This window comes from Ictidomys tridecemlineatus, chromosome 5 (assembly GCF_052094955.1).
Source record: "Ictidomys tridecemlineatus isolate mIctTri1 chromosome 5, mIctTri1.hap1, whole genome shotgun sequence".
Classification (NCBI taxonomy): domain Eukaryota; kingdom Metazoa; phylum Chordata; class Mammalia; order Rodentia; family Sciuridae; genus Ictidomys; species Ictidomys tridecemlineatus.
In genome coordinates, this window is record NC_135481.1 from 167,329,496 (window position 1) to 167,356,646 (window position 27,151).

Sequence of the window (27,151 nt, forward strand, 5' to 3'; positions counted from 1 at the left end):
TTTTTTTTTTTTTCCTTTTTTCAATTTAATCATTGTAACTGCAGTTTTATTTTATTTTGTCCTCAAAACCAGACTACAAGCTATCCATCCCGGTCTGAACTCTCACCCATGCACACCTCTATTCTGGAAGGGCAAGTGGGTGGGGTCTGCCATCTGTCCCCCACAGATCCATTGGTCAACCTCTTCCACCCTCACCCTTCAGGCTTCTTTGAGTTCAACTAGTAGAAAGTACCTACCAGAGTTTGGAAGTCAGGAGGAAAGTGACATAGATATACATATTTCCCTGCTCTCTCCCTGAAAGGATCTACAGATTGACTATGACCCTCTAAAAAAGGACACAGCTCTTGCCCCTTTCCTTGGAGAAGTGATAGCTGCTTATCATTGCCAGATCCTTCTTTAGTATTCGTCCTGATTGTGTCCCTACACCTGCCCACACCTTCTTGAGAGTCTCTTTTTTAAGCAGTCCTCTATGGACTTGGTTTACATGTGCCGTCTATTCCTTAGCAGGGCCCTGAAGGACACAGGTTTAAAGAGTGACCAGGTAGTGCCCTCCTTTGGGCTGTCACAGACATTATCAAAGCAATTGTCTGTAAACTGTGAAACACTTTAACATTTTCATGAGCAAAATTTATCACAGACTTTCTTGACTATGCAAAGTTTCAATGCCAAGGAAATGTGACTGAATCCTACCATATTTCTACAATTCACAGTGTGCTGTAAAAATAAACATGCAGAAGGCACACAACCAGAATCTGAATGTCATTGCCAAACTAACCAGAATTTGTCTTAAAAATGGATATCTGGAAAAACAGATGAAAGAACAAAATCCGTCTTTGGAAAACAGAAACAAGATTTGGTTTTTCTGCCATTTATACACATCAAGACTTATTATTCCTGCTATTGTGATACTTTTAGGTGAATCAAATTCTTGTAGTTGACGTCATAAAATTCTGAAAAGTAGCCAATAACTAACTTTATATTATTGATAAGAATTGTGGTTATCAAAGTTGTCACTTCTGGAAAAAGTTCAAAATTGGTGACCTAGATTTTCTGCATTTTTCCCAATATCTCTCTAAATGAAAATACAGGATAGCTTTAAACTTACATATTCCTTTGTCTATGAATCATTTCTAAAAATCATGAAAATTAATTTCAGGTATCTATTAAAGGAAACTCAATAAGATACCATTATCTCTAATCTTCTAATTCTCTAAGGAAACTATAAAAAGGGATTCTTCAATAATTAAATACAGTTGTTCCTCAGCATCCACGGGGGTTTGGTTCCAAGACCCCCAACAGATATCAAAATCCACAAATACCCAACTCATTTAGATAAAGTAGTGTAGTATTTTATGTAACCTATGCACATCTTCCTGCATAGTTTAAATCATTTCCATATTAATTATAATAACCAACATAATGCAAATGCAATGTAAATAGTTGTTATACTGCATTGTTTAGGAAAGAATTTATAAGAGGAAAAAAAGTATACATATGTTCAGTAAAAACACTTTTCTACTTGAACACTTTCAGTCTTCAGTTGTCTGAACCCACAAATTGCATGGATACTGAAACCTGATTTTATTAGGAAATCTAGAGCTACAAACACAACTAGACAGGACTTTTAGCAATGAAATTAACGTAATTGGCCAGCTCAATATCAACCTCTGTTCTGTGTTGGCTGCGAAGGACTGCACTTCTATGGCCACGTATTCAAGAGTATTAATGACATGTCCCTACTAAGAGAAGTATAGAGTTTCACAGCTACCCAAGCTGATCAGAAAACAGACTTTCAACTCTCAGATTCTACAATATATCTCTCTTTATTAAAGGACTTTTACATTAGTCCCTTAACTGGTAAATTCTTTTAGATTAAGTATTGTATTGTCAAGGAATTTTAAGAACATGGTCTATTTCTAAAGTCATTTCCTGGTCTACAGTATATAACTGAAGTCTAACTGAATTAGTAAATTGATGTAACAATGTGGAGCATACTTCGGTTAGAGATGTTCAGCTGCATAATCTGAGGTACTAGGAGATAGAAATTTCACGGGGACCTTTTAAAAAGGCAATTTGGCAGTTGCTTTCTCAAAATTTAAAATGTGCATACCCTTTTGACAAAAAGGTTTATTTCTTGGAATTTAATTACAAGAAATTTACACATGTGTGCATGAACACCTATGAAAAAGATCTTCAATCTTTCAGTGTGCAATATTGAAAATTTGAAAACGGTTAAATAAGAATGATATATACATATTCCCATATTTTATGCAATGTTAGAAAGAATGAGATAACTAGTATACCAGTATAATAATATCTCCATGATATTCAGTTAAGTGGATAAAAGTAAGTCTCAGAACAACGTATATAGTATGATACAGCTTGTGTAATTTAAAAAAAGGACATGTATTTTACTTACATGTTTAAATGCATGGAAAAGAGACATTCTAAACTATTGTTGTTATATTTGGGGATGGCTGTAGATGGGAAAGATTACATTTTGCTTCTGCATTCTGCATTGTCATTTCAAGTAGAAGATATTAGTGTATCGCTTATATCATTTTTTAAACCACTTAAAACAAAAACTTGAAAGACATTCCAGAGAGGACTGTGTGATTGTCCATCATTGTACATCAGTAGATAAGAGAGAAACCCATCTCAAGAGGACTGTACATTGATTTCATCCAGCATGACTTCCTGTTTAAGAGCAAAAAAGAAAATGAGGGCTCTGAGAACTGCACCTTGAAATACTAACCTGCAGAAACAGATCTACTTTCTATATGTTAAGCGACAAATATAGCAACAACCAAATGGCAGGAGAGACAACCTGTGACTGGTTTAGAGTTCAAATCTGTGACACATGGAAGAGAACCTCTGTGTCCCCAAAAATGAAGTCACCCATTTCTCTACACTTAGGAATTCTTGAAATACAAGAGAAAACCACATCCTGCATCTTGACTTTGTATATTTGCTCACATTGTAGAAAAATGGGGAAGAGAAAAATTAGGCAGAAATTCAGAATCTGAACTCTAGGTATACTCAAAATAAATGACTATAACAACCTTTGTAAGAAATTTAACAGAAAATTTACCAAAAAGGGGAGGAGGAGCAAAACAAAGCCACTGACATTCTCCAGTGCATGATATTTCCAAGCACTTAGATTTGACAAAAGGCTCAAATTTTGACAAAAGGCACAACTGGGCAGAATTCATTCCAGAAATATGCTTGGTTTGGCCACACCCTGGGTTGACAGGTTTGTTTCTATTTTAATTATTTCCAAACATTTTAAAATGAGATTTCACACTCAAATAAATCTGCATTTCATGCTTCTCTTGAAAACGCATATGCACTGGATGGGCCCACCTGGTAGAAATCTGGCAGATCTGGTCAACAGCTGCTCCCTAGGAAGGGCTTGAATGGACACAAGCCCCATGCCTCCCTGAGGTCTCTGACATCTTACCTGGTCAGGTGCCCTTGGGGATGATACTTGCCTGGCCCTTAAAGGCACCAGTCCACAGTGGTCTCACTGAAACCATAAGAAACTCCTCCAGAAAAGAGGATACTATATCTATCTATCTATCTATCTATCTATCTATCTATATATATATATATATATATATATATTTTTTTTTTTTTTTTTTTTTTTGCTCCCCGAGACTAGTATTTAGTAATCTCCCTCCCTCAGATATGTGGCCCAGGCAAGTGCAGAAACAAGCGCCTGGGATGAGAAGAGGATTGCCCTCAAATTTCTAAGTTAATTCCATCTTGGCAGCAGGGCTGCCAGAAGCTTATCTGTCACATCTCAGCCCAGGCACTTGCAATAATTGTCACAAAACTTTCTATTGTACCTTTCTGCAGCCTGTACCACCCTTGTTGGCAGGTAACACAATACAGTGGCTGAAAGCTGGGAGTTCTAGAATCCACCTACCTGGGATTCAATCCCATCTCTAACTCCCCAGGATGATGAACTTCACCTCTCCGAGCCTCAGTTTCCCCAAATGCATATTCTTTAATTCTCACCTTAAAAGGTATTAGAAGGATTAAACAGAGTAGCATATTTTTTAAGTGTTCAACAAATGTTCTACTATTTTGTTTCACTGATGTTATTACTATGCAAAGTAGTGAATTTGAGTGTTCCCACTAAAGTCCCGTGGGAAAACAGGAGTCATGACAACTCCCCTAAACTTCAGTGATCCCCAAATTCTTCTAGTGAATGTTTCTCTTCTTCCAGAACTAAATGGCTTAATATGGTCTTTTTTAAAAGCCTAGCTGAGAGACACAGATGCCCTGGGGATAGCATCTGGCTCACTGAGTTGTATTACAAAATCCCACAGTCACAAAGATGTGAAGCTCTTAGGATTGAGTTAATGCTATATCCCTCTATTCAAATGTAGTCACAGAGTCAGGCATGTCCAAAGGAAGATCTGGCATTTCATGGTGGTCCAGTTGGGGGATAAGAACATTATGTATTTGCAAGGTGGCCATGCAATTATTCCTTCTAAGTTTTAAAGAAATTTCCACTGACTGATCTGTGTGGATAAATCAATACTATTTGCCTTTATGGAGGCAAGTAAGAAAGATCAGCTATAACACTACCAGCACTGATAGCAGAAGGGCATTAGCAATTGTAGAGTGTCAGTCACACGTTACCCAAATCATTCATGATGCAGCACTGTGAAGAACCCTATAGGATTATTCTCCTGCTTTTACATATAAGACAACTGAAGCTCAGAGTAGATGGATGATTGGGGCCACATAGCTAGCACAGGACATTGTCAGGATTTGATCTCAGTCAACTTGATTCCAGTGCCTGAAGGTCTCAGCAACTTTACATTGCTGAAAGCAAACTCACACTGCAATCCCCACTGCATCCACCCACCAGCTGCTTCTTAGAGTGAGCATTTCTAGAGCAGATGTTCTTCACCTTGTGTGGGTCATGGACCCCTTTATAACCTAGTGAATTGTTTAGGCTTTTTTTAGCATCATATTTTAAATGAGTTTAAATGAGTAAGATTAAATACTTAAAAAGTACAGCAGAGACTAATCATATTGAAATATACTTATCAAAATAATACATATTAAAACGGACTCACATGGTAATATAGGTGATTCTATTCAACTCATTAAATGCCAAGGTCTAGCAATGGCTCTCCTAAGTGTCACCTGAAAGTAAAGACAAATACAGATTTGCCAGCTACATTTATAGACCCACCAAGTTACATCCTCAGAACTTGATGGGATGGGTAGATCTGAAGTGAGGAATTCCTCCTATTCAAGGAAATAAAAGATATCAAATATAAGATGGGTCTGTGATCGCTCCTCTCTGAAGGGGCTGCTTATAATTAATTACCTCAAGTTACCTTTTTTCTTCCTGTTTCTCAGGAAATGGCTACTTAGATTCATTCATGTCAAGGAGCCAAAAACATCCTTTAATTGTTCAGGAGGAAAAGAGTGCTTCAGAAGGGCAATGTGTCTTAAAGCAAGGATTTGCCTGACCCAGGGGTGTTTCAGTTGCTGGAGGTGGAATTTTCCAAAGGATCATGGGAGAACAGCTGTGAAAGAGACTCCCAGTCAAGGGGAGAAGATAACAACACTATCTTGTGGTCACATGGTGTGTGACAGTCTCAGTGAAAGTTTATATGAAGTAGAGGAGAGAGGTCTTCTAAGAAAAACCTTCTGCTTTATGGCCCTTTCAAATTTTTTTGATTCCATAAAGAAAATGGAAAAGAAAGTTGATAGAGTTCATACAGGGAAAATAGAAAACTCAGCTGGTCATTTATCCTGCAGAACATAATGATCTCCTCACTGCGATCTGAAAGGCAGGCCATTCTTACTTTCACCTGCTCTAGGAACTTGGGCTATAATTTCTCAGAGGAGAAGCATCCAAAGAAATGTCCAACCAGATTTTTAGAAAACTATGGTTTGGAGATGGTTTTGCAATCACATAAAATTGGTCTTTCAAATAAAAGTCATTCTGGGATGATTTTTTTTTTTTTAAGCAGCTTAATTCTAGCAAGGACAATGCAAACATCTCGTTTCCATCTGTTCAGTAATGCATCATTACCGGGTTCTACCTTCACTGCAAGTAAAGTGAATCCATTGTTATATTTGGTGGGGCGAAAGAATCACAACCTCTGAACATGCAAAACCTTTATTTCATTCTAAAGCATAACAAGGTAAATAGTATTCTAACTTGAGGAAATAATTCTACTTTAAACAGTCAGGTTTATCAAAAGAAAACTGTTAAACAGAAAACAAATTCTAAGGAAAAGAAGGAAGTAAGATTGTTCTATTTCCCGAGTATGACAGGGAAATAGGAAAATGTGGAATGGTCAGTGCTGAGAATTAACCCAAATCTATTTGACATTTGAACCCCAACAGAGAGCCACTGCTACTGCCCATCAGCTTTAGAAGCAACATCTACCTCTCAGAAAAAAAAGTGTGTTTTTGACAAACACTAATATAAACTGAAAAGTATCAATTTGGGGAACTTCAATCTGGACACAAAATCACCAACTGTGATCATTAAAGCATCATCATTAGTCCTTGACCTGATTCTGCACATCAAACACAAAAGTTCTTAATTTTACAGGGACCCATTGTCATCATTCATTAAAATCCTGGGTCATCAGTGTTGTAAACATACTGTTTCACCCTTACTCTAGAGGTGGTCACAAATGACATTTAGCCTCAATTTGCTTGAATATAACTATAAACTTCAAAGAATATTTATACTCACCCAAAAATATTTGAGTTTGCTACTAAAGACATTTGTGGAAAACATAAGGAATACACATGCTTTCCTTCCCAGGACTATATTACCTAAGTGCACAGATCCAAAAAAAATAAAATTTATTCTCAAAGTATGATTCTAAAACAAAAAAGAAACCAATGTGGTAGCTAATTACTAACTTTTTAAAAACTAATCTGCAAAAATTGTTCATTAATTCTAATTAATCTGAGTTTGCCAGTTACATCAGAAAACCTGGGAATACAGACGCTAAACCCAGAAGCTACCTTTCCTATTTCAAAGCCTTTCACAAATTAGCATGTCAATGTGAGGGGTTCCAGGAAAACAGCAAAGTCCCTGGAAGTTCAATTTCACCTCAATTTCACTTAGAGGATCGGGTAGGGATGAACACAAGGCAAGTACTCAGTTATCATTTCAATTCTTAATAAATCAAACTTAAAAAGAATTTAGGACTCTCCTAGGAAAATACCCCTCTCATTGGGATTGCCAAGTATAACTGGCCCATGCTGCCAAAATCAGCAATATATATTAATCTAAAGGCAGCTAGATATATTCTTGAAAAAGACAAAACTGCAGTGATTCAGGCACCAACTGGTCTCTGCTGGGGAGGAGATATTTCAGATTTTAAAAATCCATTTCTGCAAAAGCTTTTTGGTGATACTTTTTTAAAGTCTCGATTTCACTATCTCATGAGGCAAAAACACTGCCTCAGGATCCCAGGGCATGTAAGGAGTTTAACATCACTCACATTTTTCAGGCACACAAATATAAAACTTCCAAAAGAGTATTTTAGAACAAAGCTCGACTGTGTGGGTGTGCATTTGTAAAATAAAGGTAGAATTATTCCAACAGATGTAAATGTGCACCCAGTGATCAAATGGAAATCTTTGAAATCCTGTTTTGACAGTTACTTGTAGAACAGCATTTCCACAGGGATTAATTCAGAGCTGGTGGTATCATCAAAGCTAAATCAAAACTAAGTTCTGATAGCTGAGTAATAATATAGTTGGAGGGAAGTGTAATCAGTTATCTAATACATGGTATCCTTACCTATGCTATGTTACATTCGAAGGTTACTAATTCTAGCAGCAAGATTCCCGGGTTCATAAAAATGCTAATAAAAATGCTACACCATTTAAAAGTGATTTTTTTTTCTAAAAACAGGTGTTCTCCAAAGACAGAAATCGTTTATTAAATTTCTGTAGTTCAAAAGGAAGATGACATAATAGATCAATACACCAGCTGAAAAATATGCAAGATTTGTCCTATGAAAAAAACAGCATTCTAGATTACATAACACAGTCAGGGATTACACCACACACTCCTGCTGAGCTAGATTTTTTTATCTTACATTATAATTCTCTAAGTTAGGCCACTGAAGTGTGAAGAATACAAAATATTAAGTTCTCAGCTCAACCGCACCTTTTTAAACTAACCTTCTTGAAAACACTAAAAAGATAAAAGTTTGAATTTTACACATATACACAGTTTTCCTATTCTGAAGAGCACAGTTCTTGGGACATTTTCTTCACCTCCTTGGAGAAGACCCAGGTAAAGTCACCAGTTGATTTTCCTGGTTATGTTTATTTTATGAACCTTATTTCTCTTTAAAAGGGAAATTCAGTTTCAATTTTGGGACGTTATATGACTGCCTATGTTTAGAGATGATTACAAGCCAAACAAAATTGTTAAACTGCTATCTTTAAACAGCCATACCTTAAATTCATAGATCAGCATGTATGGCATTTATGGTTTCAAAAACATGACAACCTACCATGAATACTTTACCCCGAGTTAAATCTCAAACACTCAAATATTTCAGAACAACAGCTAGAATCTTTACAGGAGTTAAGGGGAAAAAATGCTAAGAGTTTTCTCTCAAATACGTGGATATTTATGGAAATGGAATAGAGATTCGCCTTTCTTTCTAAAACAATGGTAGTTTTATGATTCTAGATGAAGTTACACTTAGACACATTTGGAAATTGGAGATTCCTTATCTTCATATTTCAATTCGGCAGTCTACAAAGTCTACACTGCAAAGTATTGTACTATATAGGCAGGGTCTAATTGGTTAAGGAAAAAGCAACTTTAAAATTCTGAAAATAAGGCAATCTTTTGTCTCCTTCCTTGATACGGTTTTAGGAGGCCCAGACAGTGCCCCCCAAGGAGTGCTGAGCCTGTCAGTGCAGTTTTAAGTGCAAACGGTCAATCATTTCTCTCATTTCCCCAGAAGAGGTTAAGAAGATCCACACGCATACACATTTACATGCGTTGCACGGTGCCAACTATTTCCAACCAAAATAATCATATACACGTCGAGCCGAGCTATTTCTAGCCCAAAAGCGGGTGAATGTCCGGAGAGTCTGAGGAAACCCAGTAGGTGATGACTTCAGGGGAAGGGGGTTGGTGGCGGGGTCCCCTGCCTCCGGCGCGCTCAGGGCACTTAGCACCCCGCACCTGCACTGGGTACCCAGCAGGGCATCCGGGTGCGCGCGCGCGCGTCCGGGACGCACCCGCCGAAAGCAAACAAGCCCCGCGGGCTGGGGCGGGCAGGAGCATCCTCGGGCGGGACCCGAAATGCCTTCTCCTACCTGTCACTTTGCCTGGAACTGCTTCTGGGGATGCGGCCACAGCCGCCGCCTGGAGACTCAGTGTGTGCGCGCGTGTGTGTGCGCGCGTGTGTGTGTGAGATCTTGTTTGCGGAGCAGCTCACTTACTGCTCCCGGCGCCACCAACCCCCTCCCCGCCATAAAGAGCTGCCGCCAAGCCCCCTCCCGGGCGCCTCAGTCCCGCCCTCCTGCTGCCTCCGCCCCCCCCCCCCCCGGCCTCCCCGCCTCCCCGCCTCGCGGTCCTTACCTCGGCGGAGGGCGGGGGGTCTCCGATGTCCCTCCCGGGCGAGCCCACGGGGCAGCGCCCGCCGGCTGCGCCGTCCGCCGGGCTCTGCGAGTCGCCGGCCCCGGGCCCCGCCGCCCCTCAATGGCCCGCGAATCCTTCCTCCCCAACCCCCGAGTCTCCCTCCCGGTTTTCGCCTCCCGGCTCCGGAGCCCGAGCTGTCGCCTCGCAGCCCCAACCTGCCCAGGCTACGGAGCATGCCCAGTGCGGCGCGCCCGGGCTGGGCTGGGGGTGGGCAGGGGCCGGGCTGGCCGCCTGGCTGCCGCGAGCCCGCGAGGCGGGGAGGGGGCGCCGAGCGGGCCCGGGGTGCAGCCTTGAGGGCCGGGGTCGGCGCAGCCAAAGTGGGTGGAAGGTAGTAGTGGAAGAAGGTGGGTGGGGCGTCCGACGAGGCCGCCCCTCTGGGCGTTTCTCGGGGGTCTCCCCTGCAGCTCCCCTCTGCACGTGCTGGGTGCCTGGGGGTCCGTTTGCGCACTCTGTGTCGCCGGGCGCAGAACCGAGAGTGGGGATTACCCTTCTCGGATGGGATACTTAACTGGGCAGTGGGCCGTGGGGCCGGGGTGGAAACTAAAAGCCGAGGGTGACAGTACTGGTGAAAACTGGTGCCCCAGAGCCGTGGGCCAAGATGGGGACAGTGCTTATTTGTTTAAATTTTGTTTAATAAACACATAAAGTGCTTACACTCTGTCAGACACTGTTCTAAATGCTTTGTATTCATTTAATCCGTAAAACAATATTCTAAAACAAGTACTACTATGTTCTCTTTATTTCTCGTGGCTTACACCGATCTACTGAGACTGAAAGTGATTCCAGAAAGTCTTCCCCCAAGTGCAACCTCAAACATGCAACCCCCACCCCCTGTCCCTGACTTTGGTCCCTGGGATGCTGGGGCTCTGCTCCAGCCAGTTCCCCGCCCAAGCTTCCCCTATGACAACCCCCAGATGCCTTCAAGTTACACTCACACTCAGGCCCTAACGGTGTAGGACCTAGCATCAGCCTTTGTGTGGACCCTAGCTACGATCAGCTCCAGGACTCCCAGAGGGTTCCCTCCTCCCCCGGGCTACTCTGCCTCCTCCTGTTCCCGGCCGGCGGCCACCAAAACCCGGAGACGTGGCACCTGCGCATTGGGGACTGGGGCCACCACGCTTACAGCTGCACTGGGCATGCTCAACCTCCGGAGCAGGTCCGTCTGGCCAGGAGCATAGAAAGGGCCTGACTGCGCGGGTAGCTTAAGAAATAGAGGGGCAACGTATGTGCAAACAGTAGTCCAAACTCGCAGTTAGAAATGCAAAAGACTTATTCCCCTGGTACAGTCTGGCCATTTCCAGGCAGTACTAATAGAGGGACATGATCATCAAAAATTAAGCAACTGGACACCCTTAAGTAGGAGGGGGCTGAGGGCCCACTGACCACTCCACAGATAAACTACTAAGCTGTAATTTTAGCTGAGCCTTGAAAAAAAGCTCCTCAGACAGCTGAGCCTGTCTGCCTGTGAGGAAGCCAAGAAAAATATCCTAGATCAAGTTTCCCTACAAGCCTGGAAAGGAAAAACAGATAGCAAGATAAAGCTGGTTCTTGACTGGCTGGCTGTTCAGGGGTCTTCAAGATGTGTTGATTTTGGCTGAAGCCAAGGTGGTAACACAAAAAATAATAGATACATAAATTGCCTGGTTATCTTCTTAAACTGCAGGATTTTATTCAATTTACATTCAGATCTAGAGAAGAACCTGAGATTCTGCATGCTGCTATATCATGTTCTCTTTGTTGGTCTTTGGATCAGACTGAGTAGAAAGAAGTTAGGGCAGTATTTGAGACTTGTTCTCCCTATATGAGAAAATGGAGATTCAGAAATGCTAAGCAATTTGGCCCATGGTCATGTGGCCAGGGAGTAGTATAGCTAGATTCAGACTGTTCTCCAGAGCTTCCTTTGTATGTTCTCCTATCCAAGTAGCATCCATAGCAAATAAGCAAGTAGCTGTCTGTCATCCATGAGTGTGACAGTTTCAAACAGGGGAACTTAACTTAGTATTTAGTGCACCCAAACATACTATATTTGGCACGTGTAACAAACGTGCCAAAACTTTGTGACTTAAAACAAATATTAATTGTTTCACAATTCTGTGAATCAGCAGTTGGCTGATATCAGAAGAGCAGTTTTGCTGCTTCTCTTAGGCCCTTTCATGTTGCTGCAGATGTGTCACCTGGAGCCTCATAAGATGTATAAGATGACAGGTTGGTTTCTTAGAAGCTTCTCCTTACAGTGAGTTTCTATTTCCCAGTAGCAAGAAAGAGTAAGCCCAAAAGAGCATTTTATGCCCATACATGTTATTGGCCAAACAGAGTTTATTATCCATGTTCACAGATTCAAAACATGGAGAAATCAACTTCACTTTTGATGGGAACAGATGTAAGATACAATGGTCCTTTTTGTTTTTGTTTTTGTTTTTTTTCTTTTTCTATTACTGGGGATTGAACCCAGGGACACTCTACTACTAGGTGATATCCTCAGCTCTTTTTTTTTTTTCTTTTGAGGCAGGGTCTCATTAACTTGCCCAGGCTGACTTCAAACTTGCAATCTTCCTGCCTAGCCTCCCAGATAACTGAGATTTTGTTATTATTAAGTCTTCAATCTGATATTCAGTTTATTAATGAGTCTCAGCAGAATATAAACAGTGGGTTTTTTCCTAAATCTTAAATTCAATTTCATTTCATTTAAAGCTCCCTTTTCCTTCCCCTTAATGACGCTTTAGTCAGGCCCTCAACAAATATTTCTGAAATCCTTTATGTACCATCACTATTCTTTGCCCAGGATACTAAAGTAAACAAAAGACCAAAGCATAGTCCTTGTGAAGTTTGGATGCTATCAGATGAGACAGACAATGGAATTCTAAAAACATGCACATTGAGTAGTGTATAAGGAAAAGGAAAATGCTCCCCAAAGTGGACTTTTTATAGGGATCAGAGATGGTCTCCCCAAGTATGCAGCACTTGAGAGAACCTGAATGAAAAGAGAAATGAAAATATCTGGGAAGCAGCATTTCCAGAGGAGCAAATAGCAAAAGTCCTCAGATGAGAATGTGCTTGGCATATCCAAAAACTAGAGGCATGAAGTGAGCAGAATTGGGGTCACAAAGACAGGAAGGGACCCAATCCTATAAGAACATGGAGACGACTTTGGGCTTTAGTCTAAGTGTGTTGTGAAAACCACTGGAAGATATTAAGCCAGGTTGTGATAATTACCTGCTTGATGGTTTAGAGGAAATTCCACTGAGATTGCCTGTAGGAGTAAGAGTAGAAAGATAAGGTATATTCATTTTATTTTATTTTATTTTTCAGTCATGGGGATTCAGTTAGGAGGCTCTGCTATTGAGATACATCCTCAGCCCTTTCCTTTTTTTTTTTTTTAATTTTGAGATAAGCTATAACTAAATTGGCCAGGCTGGTCTCAAACTTGATATCCTCCTGCCTCAGCCTCCCAAATAGCTAGGATTATTGTCATGGGCCACTGAGTCCAGCAAGAGGTAGTATATTCTAAGAATATAGGAGTGGGTTCCAACTAGGGCACATTTGTTAAGTCTTAAGTATCAGAATTCAGACTAGGTTAAATCAAATTAAATTCAGTCTTCTCCCTGTATTCTTTGTTGGCCCAGTTGAGTCCTTTGTCCTTGAAGTGAGGAGGGGAGTGGCATAGGATCTAACCATTAAATAGTTTCCTACCCCCACTCTCCCAAATTCCCATTCCTGCACTTGGCCTTCATGACCTAGTTTCTTTAACACGTTGGGCAGAAAGAAAGAAGAAAAGGGATGAATGTCACTACCCTTGACCTGTGGTCATGTAGTCCGCTGTAGGTTTGCTGTGGTCAGGAGTCCAGCATTGCTATCCATTCCATCTCTCTGCCATAGAAAACATAAGTGAGGCCCCCTGCAGGAAACTTCTGGAACTCCACCCCAGGATTCTGATTCTTTTTGCCTGAACTCTATAGCATCTCAATGTTGGGCCTCACATGCCAGGCAAGTCACCCTACTGAGTAAAGCATCTACAAAAAAGTTAAGCCCACCCACCTGTCCCAGTGTCCACTAAAAATACAGAGAAAACTGCCTATCCTGGCCAAGCTAAAGGTTTGGCAGGGAGGGAGTCAGGTAAAATGGAATGAATGGTTTCTACTATAGGAGGAACCCTGAATCCAATTATAAAGGCCGGCTCTCCAATATAGATCCGTGAACTCCTCTCTGTGCTCAGCCGCACATGCTAGTTATCAATTCCCTGTAAACATCTTGTTATTTAAATTAAGATTCACCACAGGTAATGCTGGAGCAACCATCAATGTGTGACCTGTTCCTTACTAAGGTTTTTATAAAGTCTTACTTCTTACTGATGCAGAATGTAAAAGGTGGTGGACAGCAATGACAAGGGCCTCTAGGTGAATAGTCTTGACCATGTTAGCAGAAGACAACAGTATATCCTTTTCATTTTCCCATTTTTTATTGTACAAAATGGTGCAATTTGTTGTTACATATTTGTACATGCACACAATGTAACAGTACATTTTGCTCAATATCCTTCCCCAGCATTTTCCCTTCTTTTTCGCCTCCCTCCCCTGATGCCTTTCCTCTACCCATCTCCTTTCCATTTTCAGATACTCCACCCCCAGCCTCCGTCTCACACACACCCAGAACTTTCTTTTCCTTTTTTCTTTCTACCATTCCACATATGAAGAAACATATGATCCTTGATTTTATGCTTGGCTTATTTCACTCCACAAAAATGTTCTCAAGTTCCATCCATTTTCCTGCAAATGAAATAATTTCATTCTTCTTTATGGCTGAATAAAACTCCATTGTGTGTGTGTGTGTGTGTGTGTGTGTGTGTGTGTGTGTATACCATATTTTCTTTACCCATTCATAGATTGACAGATACCTAGACTGGTTCCATAGCTTGACAGTTGCAAATTGTGCTGCTCTAAACCTGGGTATGTATGTACTGCTGTAATATGCCGCACATGATATCCTTTTTAGAGAAAGGACAGTATATCTCTTGTTCGGATTTAAAGTGACCCATTAATCACAGCTTCCACCTAGCTCTTAACATCCTGTCCTTTGGAAATGAAGAGGTCACCACTGTCCCATTTGTCCAGTCTGCCTTAATTAGAGACATATATCTTTGAAAAATGAGACAGCTCACAGACAGGTCTGACAGGAGTTGTCTCGGCCCCAGGGAATACCCGTCCCTAACCTTGTATCTTCATCACTTGTGTGCTAGGGAACTAAAACAACTCATTGGAGGCACTGGGAACCAAAAACAATGAAAATAAGGAAAATTGCCCAAAGATTGAATTAATTTACAATTTAAACATAGATGACGGGAAAAAACACTCAACTTTATTATTAAATTAATTGTGTGACTATTAAATTAAATTAAATGTGGAGAGAATAGAAAAAAAAGTAAAACAGACAAGATAGTTTTACTCTATTCTAAAGTTCTTGCTTAAGAGTAGAATTTTCTGTGTGTGAGCCATGCTTAGTATATGATTAGACTGTAGAGATTCAAATATACTACAATGATGATGACTGACGACGAGGATGACAGTAGGGTTGTGAGTGTTCTTGTGTCTGTATAACATCTGTACCTGGTATGTTAAATGGGAACTCAGGGAAGTTTCACTTTTATAAATGCTGATGTGATCAACAACTGCATCAAGATGTAATACATTGTCAGAAACACAGAGGGTTATTTTAGGATCTTTCCCAATCACTACCTATTATAATTTAGATCTGGAATCTCCCACAAAAGTTCATGTGTGGAAGGCTGAGTTTCCATTGCAACAATGTTCTGAGGTTTAGGGGAAGTGATTGAACCCTGAGGGCGCTGACCCCATCAATCAATGAATCTAATGATGGGTTCCTAAATGAGTGGACTGTTGCAGGTGGTAGAAACTGTAGGAAGAAGTAGGTCACTGGGGTTGTATCTTGTCCTCAATCTCTTCTTCACTCTTTCTCTCTCTGCTTTCCAGTCTCTACAAGGTGAGCAGCTCTGTTCCACCACCACTGCCATAAAGCTGTGTCTCACCAGAGGCCCATACCAAAAGAGCCAACTGACCATGGACTAATGCCTCTGAAACCATGTGCCAAAATAAATTTCTCCTCCTCTAAGTTGATTTTATCAGATATTTTGTCAAAGCAATGGGAAGCTGAATAACAGTCTCCCCCTCTGGGTATCCAGCCCTGTCGCCACCACCACATTAGAGGTTAACACCATCCTAACCCCATCAAATTGCTTTACCTGTTTTAGAACTTTGCATAAGTAGAATCATGCAGAATATACTTTTTTATGTCTGTTTTTTTTTATCATCATTTTGTCCATGATTCATCCCTATTTCAGCTTTCATGAGTGATATTTTTCTTTTTTGTCATCTAGTATATTATCATATACATATGATAAAATTAATTAATTCAATTTATTATGAGGGCCCAAAAAAGTGAGGATTTTTTTTTAAGAGTACTGGAAGGTCCATAAAAAGCTATCCTCATCCTAGAATGCTATTTATTTGGCTTTTCCTCTGACTAGAATAACATAGTATGCTAAGTCCTTAATACTTCTGTTAATGGATTGTTCTGTGAGAATAAAGGCTATTCAATGTCATGGTAAAATGAATTCCTAAGTGTTTTATGCAGATAGCAAAAATAAAATGATGACATATTTCTGAATAAAATATGAAGGAATTTTCTAAAATAAGTCAGCAGACAATTAAATTATTTTTCTAATGCCAAAATGTTTGTGAGTATTCCCTTGAAATGTGAGGGATATGTACTATATATTAGATCTAAATGAGAAACTTAAAGAGTGGATGTCAGCATTTAACCTATGGGATGTGATTTATAGACAAGTGCACTGTTCCTACTTACCTGGTGTTTATGACAAGATTACACAAAATGAAATGAGAGCATATAGAGAATATATACACTTCTTTAATGAGGCTACTCAACTGTTGGCCTAATTGCATGATTTTGTATTTCTCTCCATTTTTTAAATGTGAACAAATCAGTTTTATAAATACAGTGATTTGCTCCAACCATTTCTGTTGTGCTGCAATAAGATTAGAAAAATACATTAACTTACAATATAAATATCAATTGCACACTCCACAAGACTCAATGTTCTTTTTTTTCCTTCACTGACTCCATGTGGTTGGAATCACAACAAAACCACAATTCAGTTAAATTTATTATTCTCTGTGTCTCAGGAAGCCCAGAATTTTCACCCACACAAAAATAATTTTTTTGACCTTCCTTTTTCAGTCAGTTTTGCCCTTTTGATTCTCATTGACCAAGATAAAAATAATAAATTTTAACTAAGCATAATGATGCACGCTTGTTATCCCATCTGTTTGAGAGGCTGAAACAGGAGGATCACAAGTTCAAGGCCTGCCTGGGCAACTTAGTAAGACCTTATCTCAAAATAAAAATGAAAAAAAGGCTGGGAATGTAACTCAGTGGAGAGCACGAGCCTAGCACGTGCAAGGACCTGCTTTTAATCCCTAGTACTGCCTAATGACAATAGTAATAATACTTAAGAATGTTTACAGCTTCCCACCTAATAATGACTTAGAGGATCATGTGATCCAATCATCTCAACTACTTGATGGACATTTTAAATCCCAGAGAGGCCTAGTGACTTGCTTGGGTTGCTTCTCCAGATGATGTCATGCTAGGACTCCACCTTCCTTTTCAGAAATCATAAAGTCTCATCGGTTTAACAAAACCCCAAACAAAGAAGTTAAAGTAATTGAATATGGACAGAATTCTATAAAACCTGTATTTTAGCTCATGATCCAAAAAAGAGAGAATCATTTTTCTCATATTCTAGAGTTGTCTTCTTAAAAAAAAAAATGTTTCCCTTTCCCAGCTTTATGAACTGAGCTGTTAATTGCTCTAGCACTTAACCAACGAGATGACTGAGTTTCTAGCACCATATGAAGTTCTGACACTAAATAAAGTCCTACCTAGGATTAAGGCAGGACTACATATGTGGTTAAGTTGTCTACTGCCCAAGGACACCCAGCTGCCTGAGATGGTCCTTGATCAAGCCCTTTGCCAAACCCTGAATTGAATCAGCTTCAAAGAAGGGGTACCTTTTTCTAATTTATGGAAATTCATGACCTACGTGAGACTCCCGGGAGGAGATGCAGCCATCATTCTTCTTTCATATGTACAACATTCTACTCACTGTAGCAGATTTGCAGACAATTAATGGCAAAGGATCCATGGATGTTTATGCTTTTCCCTCTTTTCAAAATAATGTTGATGCAAACAAAAATGAATGTGTCCATTTTGACTAGTTCATACAGGACTTTCTTTCATTTCAGCCTCATGGCAATGAAGGAAATATTCAAGAGAGCAAGTGCCAATGCAGAAGCCCAATTTATGTCTCTCCTTGTGTCCCATCTGCCCAAAGCAAGTCACTGGGTTGAATATAACATTTAAGCATGGACAAACAAAAAATAATAAAATTTAAAATTTTATATATATATATACATATAATTTATATATGTATATATATACACACACATTTCCCATGATGGGAGAGGGCTATACAAGATATGAATACAGAAATGAGTAATTGAGGTCATCATTATAGTCTACCAAGCCATATCATTAGACTTCACTTTCCTTGCAGTCAGGAACCATTGTTTATCTGACTTCTAATTCGCAGGGCTGGACAATGTGCATGGAATATAGTGAGGCAGTAATAAACATTTGCTGAACTAAAAATGAATGGCCTTGGAATCCACTGAGTGGCTGGAAGAAGAGCCAGTGAGTCATTTTTAAACTTCTTCCAGGGCCTCACATTACACTTCCAGTCAGTCATTAAGTAGTATTGATTGACACTGTTTTATAAATATCTCTTAAATCATTCTTTCCATTCAAAACTCAGCTTCTCTAACCCTTTCAGGAGGAATTAAGGCTCTTATGTTTCTCCAGAGCATGGGGTACATTTGTATCATATAGCACCTGCCTCACTGTTTTAGAAATATCTGTGTATCTGTGTCAACTCAAAGGAGTGTAAAAGTCTGCAGGGCAAAATCAAGATGCAAACTCACGTTCTCCTTGCAAAAGACACAACCCCGTATGTATTTTAAAGTAAGACACGCATGCACAAGTTACAAGTTGAAAGTCACGAAGAGGGCATACAGTGGGGCTTGCCTCCCCTCAAGCATTCAAGTACCAAAAATGGTTTTAAAAATCATATTCCTAGGCCTTATTTAGCTTGCCTATAGTTTCATTTCAGTGGTGTATACAAATTCATATACATATATTTTCTTTTACTTCTTATACACTATTGTTTTAAAATTTAGTGCATTTTAGAAATTTTATCTATGCATGTAGAACTATAGAGCAGTCACAATTTTTGTAATACTGTTTTCTCACTGCATAAATGTGCCCTCCCCCTGCATTTTTTTTAAGACAGGGTCATGCTACATTGCTGGTCTTAAACTCATGGACTCAAATGATCATTGCACCTCAGCTTCTGAAGTAGCTGGGACTACAGGCGTGCACCACTCTCTCTGTCATTTGGATATATCATAATATCTATCTTTAGGATTAAAAAACACTCCTTTTAGTCTGTGTGTGTGTGTGTGTGTGTGTATGTGTGTTGTACTGGGGACGGAACCCAGGGGCCATCTACCATTGAGCTACATCTCCAGTCCTTTTTATTTTATTCTGAGACAAGGTATCACTAAGTTGCTCGGGTTGACATTGAACTTAAGATCTTCCTGCTTTAGCTTCTCCAGTTGCTGGAATTATGGGTGAGTGCCATCACCCCTGGCCACAGCCACTCCTTACCATAAGGAATAAAGTAATATATTTCCATTTCCTTCTTATTCCTTTTCCTCCTTCAGCATCCAAAATTTTAGTTGCTCACAACATTGTTTATGTTTTTTTGGTTTTGGGGGGTTTTTTTAGTATTTATCTTTTTTAACTTTAAATGTCTCTTTACTTGTATTACTGTCCTTATCTAGTTTATGATACTATCTTTGATATCTGGCTCTAAAAGTCATATATATATATTTTTTTTTCCACCATTCTCTTCCTCCTTTTCTAAGTATTGCTCCTATAATTCCTACATTTTCTGAGTTTGATTGGCATTTAAATTAGTCTTATTATTACCATTAAATGGTTTCACTGATAACCCATTTGTTCCATTTTCTCCATTTTTATCTTGATTTGCTGACATTTGTTTTATAATAATTTCTTTTTAGAAAGATTATGAGATACATATTCCTTGAAGAGTTTAGGTCAAGATGTCTGTCTGCTCACTTTACACTTAGATATTTGCTTGGCTTTATACAGAATGTTTGTTTTAGCTTTTCTTTCCTTGAGGACATTATGAGCATTGCTTCTAAAATGAAGTGTGGCTGTGAGGAGGAAGTCTGAGTCTGGCCTCATGGTTTTCCCCTTAAATACAATTAATTTTTTTAAAATCAAGATTACCAAAATATTCTTCCTTTATCTTTTGGCTAACATACTTTTACTGGAATAATTTTTACATTGATGATTATATTTAATGGTGAGAAATAGCATGCCTTTTCATGGTTTAGATTTGAAGTTATTATGACACTAATATTTTCTCAGATTTTATCTTTAAATGTTTTATGTTCTATTACTGCAGCTTTCTAATTCAGAGATGAATTATATGAGCATTAGATTGCAGTTATTAGTCACTTTCTTTGTAATCTTTCCTAACTCTTTGTTCTTTACATTTTATTTCTTCACTTTTACTTCTCTTGCCTGCCACTGTGTCACTTGAGAAAGATCCTTCTCTCTTTGTACTTATTATGGTCTTCATTCTTTGTGATATTATTTTATTCTTCCTTTTTCTCCCTACCTTACCTAGGCTAACTTGTCCCCTGGTTCTGTCTGATGACATCTTCTCTGAGACGTTTGTGGAATATGTTTGCATTTTTCTCTTTCCAGTTTTTGGAAAGGCAGCTTTGGGGCTATGCCCAAAGTGAAGTCTCTCTCCTCCACACTGCTACACTGAGACCCCACTTCCTACAAATATAGCATGTCTGTGTGAATCATTATCAGTCCTAACTCTATGTAACAAACTGTGTAGGGATCCTCTCACTACCCATGACAATCCTCCTTCCTGCTGGCCAAAGGAAAAATCATAAGTAAATTATAATCTCACTTCAGAAAAAAAAAATCAAAAAGTTCTCAAAAGTAGGCCATACCCTTTGGAGAACTGTACTTTACTGTCTTGGTGTTAGATCTACTGCAATGGGGTGTCTTCTCAGAATATTCCTGGATCACTATTTGATCTTCGTTGACATTTACAATCCTTACTAATACATTCAAGGATTGTGGAATCACATTTCTTCCACTTGATCTCTTTTGTTTTAGGGTGACTTGTAAGAGGGAAAGGGACACATTTCTTCACTAGGAAAATTTAAAACAGAAAAAGAACAGTAATAATTTCCATCTTCTAGCTCATATTTCATTTAATTTTCAAGATCAAGCATGGAATGCACTTAATAAATATTTGCTTAAAGAAAAAGAAAGCAGAAAATTGTATTAGTTTTCTATTGCTGCTTTAACAATAATTTATAAACTTGGTGGCTTAAATCAACATTTTCATTATCCATAATTTCATAGATTAAAAGATTGAAAAAACAACAGAACAATGAGTCTCTCTACCTAGACTATAGATGCTGGTAGGGTAGATCACTAATATCACCTTTTGGACAATCTAGGGAGGTATCCACTAATAGAAGCAGCCCACGTTTCTTGGTTCATGACCTTCTTAGCTCTCAAAGTCAGTAATGCTGGTTGCAGGTCACGTACTGCTCACACAGCATGGCTCTGACATGCTTTTCTTCTTCTTCTTCCACTTTTAAGGAAACATGATCATATTGGGCCCCCTAGGTAATCCAGGATGATCCCCAGTATCTCAGATTCTTTCATCACATCTGCAAAGTCCTTCTTGCCATGTCAGGAAACATATTTTTAGATTCTGGAGATTACAGTGTGCATGGCCTGGGACATTATTTGCTATATCCAGAAGGATAATGAGATGAAGGTAAAAAGGAAGCTCTTGTTCTTACACAAATTTAATTCTTCACTGCAACAGTAATATTCTATTCCATATTACCAAGGGCCCTGAATTTTCTTAGTGTTCAAGTATATGGTCTGTTAGTGAGGTAATTGAAAACCTCACACCTTGCAATGTGAGAATGAAATGATCTTATGGCTCTTATGAATAGAATGATGCCTTGATTAATCCTGGTTTTAGGAAGAATAAATAAATATATATTCTGTTTATACACTGACTATAGTTTTACAGTGTTGGGATGAAATCCACAGCCTTGTGCATAGGAGGCAAGTACTATAGCACTGAGTTACACTTCTATGTCTGAAATATATAATTTAAAACATTATTTGAAATATATGTCTATTAAGTATTTCCTAGAGATACTGGCTGCCAATATAATAAATAGCATAAGAGATGAAACATATATGAACATATATATAATTCAATATAAATAAACATAGTACTTATAGTTTAAATATGGATATAATATATAGGTCAAAATATGCCATATACATAGATCAAAGTAAAAAAGTTATATACACTAAACCTTGAGGATAAATGAGAAAATATTTCAAATTTATGATGATGAAAAGAGGCATTTCTAAAAGTATGTTTTGAAATCTGAATTTATCCTGAGAAATAAGATGAAAACCAAAAAAAAAAAACCTGATAACAGAGGCTGTGCAAGAAGTATACACAGGTGACATAATTCAGAAACTATGCAAACTAAAACATCTAGAAACTAGTTGTAAGATGTATTTAAAGAGAGAAACTACTAGTTATTACTTGGGTTAACTCTCTAACACCTTGAAAAAATGAATACACTCATTATTTGAAAAAAGAGAATGAAAAATAGTTCTGGGAATTACCAGGTAGCACATTGAAGATCTCAAGGAAAAGCATCTCTTTGAGACTGTTTTCCTTGTTTTAAAATGTCACTATTCAAAATGTCAGTAGTTTCTGTGATGCTCCTTTCAAGTCATTCTATTGCTCTCAGCCCCAAAATGCAGTTCTAGATCTCTGGAAATGGCAACTGGTTAGACAGCATCCATTGCTCTCTGCTCCTTGATTGGTGGCAGGCAGACATGAGCATTGGGAACATAGGGTTAAGACGATAATTATGTAAACTGGCCTACTGTGCTGCCTTCCACATGATTTCTTTTAAAAAGCAATTTACTTAAAGCCACTCAGGCTCTGTCCTGGCTTAAGTCAATAGAATGTGCTATGTTCCTCAGCTAACTACCTGTTATCTGTAGGAGAAATGCAGACCCAAAGACTCCTCTCTCCACATAAGAAAAGCTTATAAGGATCCTGTGTGGGGATTTCTGTGACCTTTACACAGACCAGATACCAGGACTCAGGCAAGCAAGATCATTAAAAGCAAAGCCCACCCATCATAGACTCCAGAAGAGCAGGTTCCAATTAGAAACAAGGTGACCCAGAGTTGCCTTTGGATCTTCAGCATATCATTATAATAGTAAAATTTCCCCTCCACAGAGTAAGATCATGTGTAGAGGGAACTTGAAAGTCTGATGCAATCCTGCTCTCAGTCCAAAGTCAAGAGGTGGACCTGCTTGGGACTCTCTGGAAATTTCCCCAGAATCCCCAATAAAACTTGAGGGAGGGAATGAGGGGCACATGATTCATCCCCTTTCTGAGAGAAGCCATTCTCTCCATTTCTCCCTTAAAAGTATCCCCTTTTCTCTTCTTCTTTCCCTACTTCCTACTACTGTGTGTAACTTGCTTGAAATTTTTCAGGTCATAATACATGAACTTGTGGTCACAGACTCCCATGGTAACTTTAGTTCCATGACCAGATGTTGCACCCAAACACTCCTCACTATTTTTTATAGGGAAGTGAAGTTTTCCATCTAGTTTCATCTAGTTAACAGTTTTGAGCATATTTTTCTTTTGCTACTTTAATGTCATTCTCATGAGGGCACAGCAGTACTATTTCAGTGAGCCAGGCCCAACTGATTATGGCCATTAAACCTAGGTTGACTCAGCCTTTGGTCTAAATTTAGAAAAATAAAAGTAAATAGAATCAGAAATGAGTCAAGTAGAATTAAATGTAGGCATGGATGAGGGACTCACTCACTAGTACAATGGAGTTTTCCAGGTACGGTGTTGCTGAATCTAGGTAAAGACCATCAAGGTGACTTCTTTCACTTTCGTTTCTCTACAATTTTGTTAAGATTAGGAATAACATTGGTCCTTTAATTACAGGCCCAGACCAATGTCGAGCTCTATGAAAACCCTACAGAACATGCCTCAGCAAGATTTCATCTTCAAAGAATCTTTGTTTATTTATAATGTTGCTGAACTAATTTTTTTCTTCTTATAATCATACCACAGAAGATTGAAAAGTGTCTCTTTTCCACTTACAACCCCTCCCCTATACACACCCCCAGAAGACACCATTGCAAATACCAAAGAAATCTTAGGCAGGACATTATCCTGGAATTTGTGACCCACAGAAGTTTTATCCCCACTCCCATCTTATTAAGTCTATAAAGCGAATGTCCTCTCCCATCCCCCCTCACTTTCACATTCTCCCAGTCTTTCTTCTTTCAGAGAGCTGAGAACCCACAGGCCAAGTGATTCAAGAAATAAGTTCACCTGAGTCTCTGTCTATTTGTGTGAACTGAACCTTGGTTTACTCATCTAAAAAAAAAAAAGAGAGAGAGAGAGAGATAATCAAATCATCTTATTCATTGAGCTAATTTGAGGATTATATGATATAAAGTGCTGTATTACTCAGGGTTCTTCAGAGAAATATAATCAGAGAATAAGACAGAGAGAGGCAGGCGAGGGGAGAATAAGGAAATGGCTCACATGATCATGGAGGCTGAGAAGTTTCAAGATCTGCAATAGCAAGCTGGATATTCAGGAAAGCTACTGTGCATTTTCAGTCCAGTTCAGAGGACCTGAGAACCAGGAAAGCTGATGGTGTGACTTCAGGTCTGAAATTTGGTGGGCTAGAGACCCAAGAAAGCCAATGTTTTAGTTAAAGTTCTAAGCTCAGCAGTCAAGCAGAATGAGCTTCCTCTTACTCCCTTTTTCATTCTATGCAGGTCTTCTATGGATTGGATGAAGTCCAGCAAAATTATATGGGAAATCTGCTTCACTCAGTCAATCAATTTCTATATTAATTTCATTCGGAAACACCCTTCCAGACATAACCACAATAATATTTGGCCAAATATCTGGACATCCCTTGGCTCAGCCAAATTGGCACATATAATTAAAAATCATAAGTTCTTTGCACACTACCTGGCAACTATAAGATTTCAATGAATGTGAGATAGGCACAGTGACACACACCTGTCATCTCAGCAACCTGGGAGACTGAGGCAGTAAGATTGCAAGTTTGAGACCAACCTCAGCAACTTAGACCATAAGGGACTTAGGGAGCCCCTGTCTCAAGATGAAAAATAAAAAGGACTAGGGATGAAGCTCAATGGTTAACTGCTCCTATGTTAACTCAAAATAGATCAAAGACTTAGACACTAGAACTGAGACCCTGTGCCTACTAGAAGAAAAAGTAGGTCCAAATCTTTACCACATGCACCTCAGATAAAGTTTTGATCTCTAGGATATATAAAGAACTCAAAAAACTTAACACTAAAAATCTCACAAATAACCCAATCAATAAATGGCTAAGGAACTCAACAGACACTTCATAGAAGAAGATATACAGTCGATCAACAAATATATGAAAAATTATTCAATATCTCTAGCAATAAGAGAAATGCAAATAAAAATTACTCTAAGATTTCATCTCACTCCAATCAGAATGGCAATCATCAATAACACAGGCAACAATAAATATTGTTGAGGATGTGGGGAAAAATGTACACTCATCCATTGGTGGTGGGTCTGTAAATTGGTGCAACCACTCTGGAGCGGTATGAAAATTCCTCAGAAAACTAGGAATGGAACCACCATTTGACCCTGCCATCCCACTCCTTGATTTACTCCCAAAGGACTTAAAATCAACATACTACAGTGATGCTGCCATGTCAATGTTATAACAGCTCAATTCACAATAGCTCAACTATGGAACCAATTAAGGTACCCTTCAATAGATGAATGGATAAAGAAATGTGATATGTATATTTGATGGAATATTACCTAGCTTTAAATAAGAATTAAATTATGGCATTTGTTGGTGAATGGGTGTAGATGGATAACATCATGCTAAGTAAAATAAGCCAATCCCCCAAAACCAAAAGGCCAAATGTTTTCACTGACACATGGATGCTAATTCACAATAAAGGGTGGTACCTAGGGAAGAATAGAGTTATTTTAGATTAGATAGAGGGGACTGAAGGAAGGGGAAGGGATATGGGGATAGGAAGGTTAGTAGAATGAAACAGACATCATTATCTTGTGTACATATGAGTCTTCATGATCAAGGTGATTCTACAACATGTACAATCAGAAAAATGAGAAATTATACCCCTTTTATGAATGATATACCAAAGTGCATAAATAAATTCTACTGTCATGTATAACTAATTAAAAATTATTTAAAAACCCAGTTCAAAAAGAAGAGGAGGAGGAAGAAGAAGAGGAAAAGAAAAAGGAGGGGGTAGGGAATGCAACGAATGCTAACTCAGGAGTCTTTTCCTACTATTTCTAGTTCTCATTAAGTATTTCTTCCCCTGAACTTCCATAATGTTTTAATGGTAGTACTATAAAGGAATGACTTTATATAGCATTTATTGCACTGTTGTGTTTTATTGATTCTGTTCATTTTGTTTTCCTAGAGAGATCAGAGCCAGAAAACTTGGCATCCTCATTGCTGAATTAGCAAGGAGAACTATATGACTTTCCCCTGACTGTTCATTAGAGAAAGGAGAGTGGCTTTGTCCTATGCCATGTCAAAGAAAGAAAGATGCTTGGAGTAAATCACTCCTAAAGATCTGGGTTTACCCATTAGAGAGGAAGATTGTCATCTCTTTGGGCATCTAGTTGGGAGACAGCTGGGCTACAAAACATGCTGGGCCACTTTGTGGAATTATAGATAACTGGAGCTTGAGGAGGAAGTTCTTGGGAGGGCATGAGATGTAGCCCCAGAGTAATGGCGGCTAGGTAGAAATTCAATATAATGCCTGCTTCTCACCTGGAGATAGATACTGATGACAAGTTCTTGGGCTGGTGGGATGGTAAAGAAGAGCCATATAGGAAGGGACTGTGGTAGAGGTATTCTGGCAAGAAGATGGCAGCAATCTTTAGCATATTCCATTTCTATGAGACTCTTAGAGGGGTGTTATGGTTTGCCTGTGAGGTGTCCCCTAAAAGCTCCTGTGTTAATACAGGAATGTTCAGAAGGGAAGTGATTGCATTGTGAGAGCCGTAATCTAATTAGTCCATTCTAGTTTGAATGGACTAACTGGGTGGTAACCACAGTC

General features: G+C 39.1%; 1 protein-coding gene across 7 annotated transcripts in view; it reads right to left on the reverse strand.

Annotated features, from left to right (window-relative positions):
• Positions 1 to 9,749, reverse strand: part of Plcb4 (phospholipase C beta 4) — a 381,561-nt gene extending 371,812 nt beyond the window's left edge. For 4 of the 7 annotated variants that reach the window (XM_078051427.1, XM_078051425.1, XM_078051426.1 and 1 more), the window contains exon 1: positions 9,611 to 9,749. The gene's annotated coding sequence lies outside the window, so the exon portion shown is untranslated. Of the gene's footprint in view, positions 1 to 9,345; positions 9,504 to 9,610 lie in introns of those variants that run through there. The other 3 variants (XM_078051422.1, XM_078051419.1, XM_078051418.1) reach the window with 3 other exon arrangements.
• Positions 9,750 to 27,151: the final 17,402 nt, after the last annotated feature.